Genomic DNA, 12,151 nt, shown 5'->3' with positions numbered 1-12,151 from the left:
TTTGTTGATAATAACTGTTCTCCTAAAAAAAATAAAAAATGTATGAGGCTGACAAACAAAAGCTCCTTCCTGGGTTGTTACTTTGGAATGTCTTTTTTATCTTTGAAATTCTGGTAGAGATTTTTAGACTCTGCCTATTTCCTTTTCTGAATCATCAAATCCAATGGTTCACCTGGAGAACTAGTTAAAATTCGCTGTGGGAGCACAATTCAAAATGCACTTTGCTTGTCCCTATCTTAGAGATATGGGTTCATTAGAGGTGGAGTAGGCCCCAGGAATCTGAATTGTAAATGATCTCTGGAGGTGATCCTGATGCAGGGCTACCAAGTAAGGCTGTGAGAAACAGTTCAAGTCTTCTTGGTGGGCTGGGGCCTGGAGCTTAAGATAGGGAGTCGTGTGACTTGCTCTGAAAGTTGCTTTAGTTCCTTTTTTCTAACCCTCATTACTTTCCTCTTCACCAAAAACCTTTGGTCTTTGAGATACAGTGTTATGAAAAACACTCAGGCACTGGAATAAGGTCTGGATTAAGGTGAACTCTTAAAAGAGGCACGTAAATTCATTGTCTCAGTTATTCCATCTGTGAGATTTTTTTTTTTCAGAATTCTATAGTTGACATTCAGAGAGTACCTTATTTGACATCTAGTACATAATAAGTCCTTAAACATTACTGTTATTATGAACTTGATTTCTATTTTGCACTAACCTATTGCACCTGCCTGTGGGGTTGCCTGCTATGTTAGCTTACGGAGGATCACATGGGATTGTGCACACACTAGGATGAATTTTCTGTTCTTTTACTACTGTTCTTTTGGCTCTGAATTAAGGCCCTTCAGTGATTTGCTGATCCCAGACACAGGTGAAGAAACAGGAGTGCTACCAGACTGACAACAGAGCAAAGACCAAGCACGCAGGGAGATTCTCAGATACTCTCATCTTATGTGGGGTGCTAAATAGAAAAAGCACAGGGCAGGTTAAAGCTATTGTGTCTGTCTACATTTGTGTTTTCTGGTGGGGCAATAAGAAATTAGACCCAATTATCTGTTTCATAACTACTTTTCCTTCTTGAAAGTTGACAAGGTAGAGTTGGATGGAGACAGAGGTTAGGAAAGGATTTTCTTGTTAGCATTGCCCTGCTGTGTCCCCTCTGTATACTATAGACAGAAAACTTGAAGAAATGATGGAGTGAAGGCATGCTCTAAGTTCTGTGTGTACTCTGCTGTATATGCCACAAAACCTGTTACCCATCCACTGTCTTGGCACGACAGAGCTTTCTAGTTCCACAATTATCATCGGACAGGGATCTATGGATAGAAGTAGAATTTTTAATTATTTTCTTGTGTTGTAGGAGATCATTAAGAGGATGTAACCTCTAGTTGACCTGGGGGCTGGATCTGGGCAATAGGAACCTCTTCAGCCCCTCCCCTTAGAATGTATGTCCTTCCCACCATTTCCTACAGCTGGAGCTGTTGTCAAGGATGCAACTTTGAAAGAGCAACCTGTTGTTGAGGCCATTGATGGTACACGTGACTGAACTAGGTAAGGCCCTTATATAAACTTTTAAGATTATGGCAGGCCAGTGCAGAGATCGGCTTATCTTGCAACACCCAAGGCAAACCTCATATGTAAGTTCGCTTGCTTATTGAAACAGCCACCTACCAATCTTGAGTGGTCTGTTTCTTTCTTTGCTCTCTCCTTGCCCTTAATGTATAGGGTCCAGTTTGCAAATGAACAGCTTGGATCGTAGATCCCCAAAAAAGAATTTCTTGAAAATTCTTAATGTGTTTCTTTTTTTTTAAATTTAAAACATTTTTACTTTATTAATTTACATCTAAGTTAGTTAGCTTATAGTGCAATAATGATTTCAGGAGGAGAATCCAGTGATTTATCCCCTACATATAACACCCAGTGCTCATCCTAACAAGGGTTGTCCTTAATGCCCCTTGCCCATTTAGCCCATCCCTCCAGCCACAATCCCTCCAGCAACCCTCGGTTTGTTCTCTATATTTAAGAGTCTCTTATGTTTTGTCCCCCTCTCTGTTTTTATATTATTTTTGTTTCTCTCACTTCTGTGGGAGAAATATATATTTTTTATAAATGTGTATATATATATTTACTATATTTTAAAATATATTTTTAAAAAATTTATTTTGATGGAGAGAGAATGTGAGTGGGGCAGGGGCAGAGAGAAGACAGAATCAAAAGCGGGCTCCAGGTTCTGAGCTGTCAGCACAGAGCCTGAAGTGGGGCTCGAACGCAAGGATCATGAGATAATTACTTGAGTGGGAGTCAGATGGTTAACTGACTCAACCACCCAGGCAGCTCTTAATGTATTTCTTAATGCAGCGATGCCAAGGGGCTTTAATTGTTTTGCTACAAATTGCAAACTGGCTGCTGTGCACAAACCATTTTAATAGGTGTGCTTCTATGTAAAAAAATCAATCAATTAAGAATTTTTTTGACATATGTGTTTGCTTTTGTTTTTGTTTTTAATTTAATTTATTTTTTAAATTTACATCCAAGTTAATTAACATACAGTGCAACAGTGATTTCAGGAGTAGATTCCTTAATCCCCCTTACCCATTTAGCCCATCACCCCTCCCACAACCGCGCCAGTAACCCTTTGTTTGTTCTCTGTGTTTAAGAGTCTCTTATGTTTTGTCCCCCTCCATGTTACAAAACAGATGAACATAAGGGAAGAGAAGCAAAAATAATGTTTGTTTTTGTTTTTACGACATTGACTTTTGAAGAATCCAAGAAAGTTATCTTGTATAACAGTCCACATTCAGGAGCTTTTGAAAGCATTTTAAAGGACACTTATATTGGGCCCTTTTATTTCCCAGACTTTGGTGGGCAGTCACTTGTTAATCTGTAGTTATTAGCTCCAGGTGAAAATGAATATAAGGTCTGAGGCATTTGCCCATGGCATGATACTGGGGATTTGTCTCGTGAATATGTATTTTGGGAAAATCAGTTTTAAATCCTTTTTTGTTCTGATCCTATAGGAAAGTTCAAACTTCATCCAGCTTTAGACTTTAATATAGAAGTAGAATAACTTGACTAGCATGCCACCTTTGCTTGAATTGTATTTTTACATGGTAACCCTTAAGCTAAAATAACAGCAATTAATTTATGAAGCAAAGTGGTTATTGTCTTAAGACTTTTCTTTCCAAAGAAAAAAATAAAAAAGAAAGATATTTAAAAGGGCTGGAGTTTCATTTGCTTAATCCCTTACATTTTGGGTCCTGACTGAGGGGAAAAAAGTGGACTTTAAGATGTTTGACTGGATGAGCATGCCTTCCTACTGACTAGTGCATCCAGTAAGGACGACCATCTATGTGGCATGCATGCACTTTAGAAATATTGCCTCATGTTGTAAGCTATTTCGGATTATACCTCTTCCCATTTTACAAAGGTACTTGGAGTTATAAAAGACATACCTATCAGAAAACTCAGAAACCTCAAACATGAATAAGATCTCCATTTGGTCATTTTTTTGCTCTTTCTTAAAGTTATTAATTGCATAGTTAAAATGAATCCTTGAAGCAAATCAACAGATATTTAGGATTTGATATTTAAAACCTGTTTTTCCAGTCTCTTTAAGCTGCTTAGCATAAAATTTACCCTAGTTTTATTGTAGACTGATGAGCAAGAAATAAGAAACAGCTTTTTTTGGTTATTGGTATGGAATTTTTTTAAATAAGCCAGTGATCTTCATGGATAAGTCACACAGATAACCTTGAAAATTGAAAACTGTCATTCTTTTTGGCATACAAATGTTTACAGCAAAGACTTAAACTAAAATAATGATCATATAATAGTAAGAATAACCCTTTTTATTGTAGGATGAGTCAATTTTTTAGAAGGGCAATAGGTCATCTTATTCTATAGCTAGAATGGATATCAGATATTATGATAATAGAATAGCGAACAATGATTGAGTGCTTTCCTATGTATCAGGAACTACTTTGCATGCCTTATTTCATTTCATTCTCTCAGCAGCCCTTGCCCTATGTGCTATTATATCCCCCATTTTAATGAGAAATCTAAAAACTGTACAGGTTAAAGAACTTGATCAAGGTCTTATAACTCACTTAACACTCTCATCTTAGAAGTATGGGTTGATTAGGTATCTTTCAAGGTCATGTGTAAGTAGCAATTTATTAGAAATTATTTTTGGACGTTGGATTTAAAAAGCTAAGAATTTCTTGTTGCATAACCTTGTTGCATAAATTGTTGATTTTCAGACTTTTCATGATTCAATCTACCTGCTGAGAAATCCTTTTTCCTGTTACAAATGTTCATAATATGTGCAGATTTCAGAGCCTGGCTTAACTGCCCTGTAAAATGCTTATTGACTGAACCATAGAAAATTCTGTGTTACTAAAGAAAAATTAAATAAGGTCTTATGTGAATATGTCTCATGTTAGTTGCTGAGGTAGGTGCTGATGCTTGTTAGTAGTTTTTAGCTCTTTGTTTAGGTTATGTCTATGTTTGTTCTGGCAGCAGGGAAGAAAAGGGATAATAAGAGAATCTATGGGCAGGACAAATAATTTGTCAAACAACTTCCTCTAAGCATAACAAAGTAATTAATTAAAGTAAATTATATCAAGTGTCCTGAATGTAATATAAGAACTTCATTAAAGGTAATAATTCGTTGATTAGCTTCCCTTCTAAAGAGAATGTTTTGTAGACAAAATTCAGGATGTTTCCTGGCCTTAGTTCATATTGCTTTTAGAGCTTGTTAATAGGTATTAATTCATTCTCTTTAATATAAAAATCCCATAGGCTATGCGGGTTGTTAGGACTAGCACCCATTGATATGCTCAAGATTGAAGAAGCTTCCAAAAATAGCACTATCACAAAAGGATTTTTGGTAAGAGAGTAACAATAATAATAATTAATGGTAACAGTTTTCTGTGGTTCACTTTGGGCGGTTACTGCAATCCTATAATAGCTGCATTGGTTATAGAGCAAATGATGATGCTCACTTGACAGGAGAGGAACATGAACATTAGAGAGATAACTTGGTAGGTAATTCTGCCACTCTGTGCAGAGACTATCTTTAAACCCCAGATCTGCCTAGCCTTCCAGTCCCCTTGTACGAATAATTATGCCATCTTGTGCCTTAAATAAAACACAAATGATATATTGATTTAAATATTTCTCCTTTTTAAACAATAATTTGTTCTAATTTTATAAGTCATAATTAATCTGTCATGTATATAGGAATTACAAGTTTGTGAGAAATCATAGGTACAAACAAATGAGAATTAAAGGTACATATTTTGCATTAGTAAGGATCTCAGAAGAACAGAGATGGCAAACTCATAGTAGGTAATTTGGGAATTTAATAAAGGGATTCTTATAAGGGTATAGGCTAGTGTGTTTGCCCAGGTTGCCAAAACAGAGTACCATAGACTGGGTGGTTTAGACAACAGAAATTTTTATTTCTCACAGTTTTGGAGGCTGGAAGTCTGAGGTCAGGTTGTCAGCATGCTTGAGTTGTGTGGTAGGGGCTCTCTTCCTGGCTTGCAGAGGGCTACCTTCTCATTGTGTCCTCACATATGAATCTGAGGGGACACAATTCAGTCTGTGGCAATTAGGGAAACCACAGTGGGTAGTGTAGTTCCCTGGGACTAGAAACATCAGGGAATTACCACTCTTAGGCCCGAAGGAACTGGGGAGGGTGTGGCCACTACTATGGGCAGAGAGGGAATACATCTGACAGGAGTTATAACCATAGCTGGGGATTACACCCAGCAAGCAGCATCTCCACCATAAAAGGAGGGAAGACTTCATTCTTCTGCCTTTCCCCGATTTCACCCTTCTGCTTCTTAGTGGTGGAAACTAACTGGAAGCCAGAAGGAAAGGAAGCCCATTGTTGGAGTCCATACATGTGTAGGGGAATAAAAATATTTTTTTTCCACCCTTTTGAGATCTTAGTTGAGATTTCTATAATAAAAGACAGATTAACAGGAGAAAAACAAACAAGTTTATTAACACATATATTTCATGTATACCCAAGGAAAAAATGAGTGAGTCCCTGAGGTGACTTAGAATTCAGACTTAAACACTATTTTAATTGGGGAAGGGAAGGTGGGGGATGTAGGCCTCTTAAGGGAGAGTACATGATTTTTAGGACAGATGAATGGGCCCTTAGAAGATTAGTGGGGAGGTATGCTATTGTGTGGTAAAGTTGTTCAAGTTTCCTCTCCTGTGATGAGTCAGTCTTCTTTCAGTTTGAGTATGAATGCAGGATAGAACCTATGTCCTAGCTCAAGGCAGTTAGGAAGGAGGAGTTCCCTCTTACTTGCAAAAGGGGCAGGCTTTTTGTTCTATTTAGGCCTTCAACTGATTTTATGGGACCCACTTAGACTGTTTTACTCAGTCTACAAATTCTGAGTCTGATTCAAATTCTAATCTTATCCAGAAATATTGTCACAGACATACCAAGAGTAATGTTTGACCAAATGTCTGCGTATTCTGTGATCTGGTCAGTTTGACACATAAAATTACCATCTTATCAGTCTACTCTCTGCCTGAAACTAGTCAGATGAGGTTTCCTGTCTGAGAATCTATTTCTTCTCTAGCAAACTGAAGCTAGCAAGATGTTTACCTGAGGTTACCGCTCTGTGTAATTCATGAGGGCAAGCCCTTATCCTAGCACAGATCTACTAAATAGCTTACCCTTCAGGAGGACCCTTCTTTGCATCCTTCTACTCAGACTCTACTCTACCCAGACTCACATCTCTCTTTCCTTCCTTCCTTCCTTCTTCCAGCTGCTAAGAGGGAGGGATCTTCTAGGAAGATCCCTAGAAGTAGGGATCTACTTCTAGATCCCTAACTTCTGACCCTGTGTGCCTTGAATTAGGGACCAATTCTCTATCAAGGATCTAATAACTCAATTACAAGTTAATCCTAAACATTTGTATTTAAAACTTGGTCTTCATTATTGTATCCCAAAGATACTTTTATCCCAGAACTTTTCAATTCACATAACAGTTATCCCTGTGTCCCCACAACAATGGACTTGTTTTGGGCCCTCCTTTCCAAAATTGGTAGTTCAACAACACCAAAGAAAGAGTCAATCTTCCCCATTTGATACAACTCCTAGAGAGGAGATTTATGACAATTGAGCTCCTTTTGGAGAATCTGTCTTTAGGCAGATAAGGGGAGTTCAGAGATGCCTGTCTCTTCATTTGCTATTTTTTAAGTGACTACAGTTCAAACTAACAGTATATACCAAAGTGGCATATTTTTCTGTCTTTCACATGTCAACCTCTCAAAGCACAGAGTGGAAAAGGAATAAGAGTGGACCTGCGAGGTCAAGGGTAAGATATCAAATGTATCTACTCTTTTGTTTTTGTTTTTGTAACTGACCACATTATCTGAAATGGGCCTTCTTATTCATCTGTTTCCTTTCACATTACTTTCTACCACATCATTGATTATCTCTTCCATGTCAGTTACTACAATAGAGAGTTATCTTCATTTATGTATATATTTTGTACATGTATGATTTCCTTCACTAGTTTCTAAGTTTCTAAGGACAGACCTTTGCTGTTGTTTTTAAAGATTGTACTTCCCCATTGCTGCCAACAAATGCATTCTATGTAGAAGGTAGTTTCAACCAGAAAATAAGTTTTCCTATAATAGTATCCTCTTGCAATATCCAGAATATATTTAGCTGTTCTATGATAAAAAAAAAAAAAAGATTGCACTTCCCTTCCCCATTATGGTTGGATGCAGTCATATGGTTTGTTTCAGCCAATAATTTGTAAGAGATGTGAGGGATACTTCTAGGCAGGAACAGTTAATCACTTGTGCAATACAGTCTAGATCTATTTTTTCCCATTGTCAGAGTGGCCAACAGCCTGTGAGATGGTTGTTGCTCTGTCACTCGGCATCAGGGGTAAAAAGACCTGACATGGTAGTTATGTGGTATGAGGGAGAAATAGACTTTTTAAAAAATAAATCAGTGATATTTTAGGCTTGTTATCAGAATATAACATAGCCCTATTCTGACAAATCCTTAGTTGTGGAAAGAATGAACAAACTTGTCTCTTCTAATATGAGCTGATTTGTACAGCCTGTGATTATCCAAGTAGCTAATTTACATAGTTTTGAAACTTTAGCTTGTCAATACGTCCTTGTTGTGACCTTAAAATTCACAAGTTTAATATTATATTCTATCTCCCAGTAGAAGGAATTCTAAATATAACTCTCATTAATGCCAATGCTCCTTTGCATATTGAAATGACACTCTAGCCCTTGAAAGTGTAAGTTTGAGCGAGAACGACACATGAAAGACAGATCAGAATCATGCAGGCTGTCTCTCCTGGGAGGACAGGAACTAATTTGAGTTTTGAATTTATCCTTTTGATGTTCTAATATTCCCAACAATAGTAAGTCATTTTAAAATGGGGAATTGAAGCTGCCTAAGCCTGTTCTATTCTCTTATGTCTAGTCCACTCTTGTTATTCAAATATGACTCTCATTCGTTACTTTTATTTCTTGACAAATAGGTCTGTAGACATGTACACGCTTTGTTCTGAATGTTGAACAGGAAGAAGAAAAGGTTTCCAGCACAGAAAATTTACAAAAAGTGTGAAAATTTTGAAGTCGAGTGCATCTTAAGCCAATACCATGCTTTAATTGACTATTTTACTTTATCTTCCTTTGGGTAAGAATGTTTTTAATATTATAGATTTAAAGTGAGACCTAAGTAATAAAAATATTAGGTAACCACTACTGTTGACCAATGTTTTTTGGAGAGGATATTCTTTTGGGGACATAGTAAAGGTATAACCTTCATTTGTCTGTTTCATTGAAAAACTTGTTAAGTCCACTGCTTATCCCAGAGTAGGAAAAAATGAGATCAGACATGAATGTGGACTGATAATTTCTCTATTTGGTCCAGTGTATCCAAACACCACCATTTAGATACTCAGTTCAAGAATCATATGTGCAAGTGGCCAGAGATTTTCAGAATAAGCTCTAGGATACATGAAATACAAAAAGACTTCTGAGGAAAGTTATTACTGAAAATAATGAATATATGTTTCCAAAAATTTCGGTGTAATTAGAGTCATATGAATTCCTGGAAATAAGTTATTTAAATGAAATTGGGATGGAAGAGTTGTTAACTGTGTAGGGAGAAATCTGGGTGCTGTGTAAAAGCTGGGTTCATGGTCTAATAAAGAGAAAGACTTCATATTTTTTTGTTTGGTGGAGTTAGGGGAAAAGGTCTTTGAAAGATGTTATTCTTGAGGGCTTCATATAAAGGAAACTGAGTCAAATAGATTCCTGTGAATTAACTTCCATTACTTTCAAACCTGACTGATTAGACTTCATATATCCCTATCCCTGGTTCATAGAAATTCACACCAACTGTTTACTCTTCTACTTCAATCCCAGCCATATGTACAGAATGCTCTGTTAGGGAGATGGAGCCAGTTGCTAAATTAACAGAGATGATTGGGCCAGGCTCTAAGAATAAGAATGTAAATGGGATGAACATGAAAGGAATCTGTCACTTCCCAGGTAGCTCTGGATTGAAAGTGAGTAGACAGGTGGGGGGGGTTAATACAACCTTTAATATTGAATTATCATCAATCAAATCCTCACTTTTGGGAAGTATAAATGCTGGGAAAAGAAGTATAACTTAGGTTTTTCAGTTAAAATTTGTCCCATCTTTCAGGACCAAACAACTATTATTGCTAAAGCCTACCAGATGTTCTGTAGCTAGGACCAAAGCACAATGGCTATACTATTACAACTAATTTCATCTGCTTTACGATATTGTGAATATTTGTGACAAGCTTTTGTTATTCTAGGTTAACATATAGGTGTTTCTCTTGCTGACCCTGAAATACTTGATTGATTGGACTTATACATGTTCTTTATCAATATGTATGGCATCCATTTAATGGAGGACTCTAAATTATTTTCCATCTCCTGTTTAGAAGATGAGAAATACACAAATCTACTATGATATGCATAAGACAGACTAATGTTGAACCATCTGCATTTATAGTATAATAGTATTATTTCTGATCAAAGTCTCCTTAAAGCCTTGTAAGATTCTGAGGCACCAAGAAAGATTAACTTAGATATATGTATTTAACTACACAGCCATAGATAGATATAGTGTGTGTGTGTGTATGTGTGTGTGTGTGTGTGTGTGTGTGTGTGTGTGTGTGTGTGTTTTCAGAAATTGTTGAATTAAGAGATCCTCTACCTTAACATTTAGTTAATCAGGCAATTTAATTAACCATGGTCTCTCAATGCTTGAGCTTTCTGTATAATGCCAAATGTTTAGATTAGCTGATAAAGTAGCTAATTAAAGTACAAAATGAAATTCAAGACTACAGTACAAAAAGTGTTTATCTAACCAGTTATTTATCATTAAAATTATGTTTAAAAATGGTTGTTAAAACATACTTTTGTGACCAATTTTAATTCTTGTATAATAATGCAACTAATGTAGGCATTCCTTTAATGTGCTGAAGAGAGCCTTGAAATATTGAATCTTGAATCTCTTGAATGTGGTAATGTAATAGACTGAATGTATCCTCCCCAAAATTATATGTTGAAGCTCTAACCCCCAATGTGATGACATTTGAAGGTGGGGCTTTTGGGAGGTAGTTAGGTTTAGATGAGTTCATGAAGGTGGGGCCACCGTCATGGGAATAGTGTCCATATAAGAAGAGGAAGAGAGACCAAAGCTCCCTCTCTGCCATGTGGGAACAAAGCAAGAAAGTAGTATCTGAAAACCAGGAAGAAGGTCCTTAAAAGGAACTGAATATGGTGATACCCTTGATCTTGGACTTCTTCACCTCCAGAACTGTGAGAGGTAAATTTTTTTGCTTAAGATCCTTAGCCTATGGTATTTTGTTATGGCATCTTGAGTAGACTCATGCAGTTATGTCATTACCCTAGTGTTAGTAACCTGAACATCAGGATTCTGTAGTGATCTTTTTGGAATGTAAAAGCAGGTGTTATTTCATTTCTGAAGCTCTTTAAAAAGTTGGTGGTTCTATGATATGAATTTCATGGCATGTACTTTGTCAAAGCTTACTCTGGAGGGGTAGTTAGAACCTGTGATTGTGACTTTGTTAGGCACTGTCTGGAGAATGTATAGGATTAGTTCTTGGTGAGTTGTATTTGAAATAGAATTTAAAATAAAACTATTTTTAGGCAGGTAAATGAAACTGTCTGATACATTTGGTTTTTGAGCAGTTCTTTGCTTTTGGATAGATCTGTTACGGATATGGATATGGATATGTTTTGGATAGAGCTATTAACTCTAACAGAGAAGTGCTTCCTTATGAGAGTACTTGAGTTAAATGGAGGTAGAAAGAAATTGTGATCTGGAATTATTTACTTCACATAATGATTATTTGGAAAAAATTCAGACAGACATGTTTTCTCTACATATTAAAAAAATGACTTTGACAGAATTATTATTGGATTGAGTAGACCAATTCTCCCATATGGGTCCAGTGAGAATGAAATAGAAGCATTGAGCTCATGTTGACAATTGAGAGAAATTAGCATTTGGAAAATGGTTTTGTTTGATTTGAAAATGAGTATCAGCTAGATTCTTTGTTTTCTTAACCTTTTCCCTTTTCTCTCTGATGGACTGATATGTCCATCTATCTACCTGATGTAAAAACAAAGCAAAACAAAACAAAACACTATGCATCTATAATAAGTGCATAACCATTTGACAACTATTTAATATAGGGGATCTCTTCTGTCATATTCTTTTGGGAAAAGATGCCAAAAATTTCTACTGAGGTGTATGCTCATTATCATCTTCCCATCCCCCAAGAAAGTGAGGCAGCAGTGGTACTTTGTTGTTGTTGTTATGTAGCTCATGAATCTCTAAGAATAGGAACAGAATTACTTTTTTTTCCTCTTTTCACTTTATATTGCTTTGTGGTAGATCTGTGTTATGCTACCTATATTCCTCACCTGCCCACTTATTTCTTCCCAGCATCTTCTACCATTAGAAGGCATACAATTCACTCACCTCTTGTTTTAGAAGTTAAGGTTTATAGTACACATATTTGATTTGTCCCAGTCTATCTTACTGACAGCTCACAGCTGAGTGTGTACCTTACTTTAAGCAAAGGAGAGTCTTTTG

General features: G+C 36.5%; 1 long non-coding RNA gene across 1 annotated transcript in view; it reads left to right on the top strand.

Annotated features, from left to right (window-relative positions):
• Positions 1–12,151, top strand: part of LOC132680952 (uncharacterized) — a 116,436-nt gene that overhangs the window by 23,093 nt on the left and 81,192 nt on the right. The window contains exons 4-7 of the long non-coding RNA XR_013555471.2: positions 1,346–1,536; positions 4,786–4,873; positions 7,289–7,331; positions 8,526–8,683. This is a non-coding gene — a long non-coding RNA (uncharacterized LOC132680952). The remainder of the gene's footprint in view (positions 1–1,345; positions 1,537–4,785; positions 4,874–7,288; positions 7,332–8,525; positions 8,684–12,151) is intronic.

This window comes from Panthera onca, chromosome A1 (genome assembly GCF_046562875.1).
Source record: "Panthera onca isolate mPanOnc1 chromosome A1, mPanOnc1 haplotype 2, whole genome shotgun sequence".
Lineage (NCBI taxonomy): Eukaryota > Metazoa > Chordata > Mammalia > Carnivora > Felidae > Panthera > Panthera onca.
Note: the sequence above shows the minus strand (reverse complement) of the source record. Positions and strands in the feature narration are given on the sequence as shown.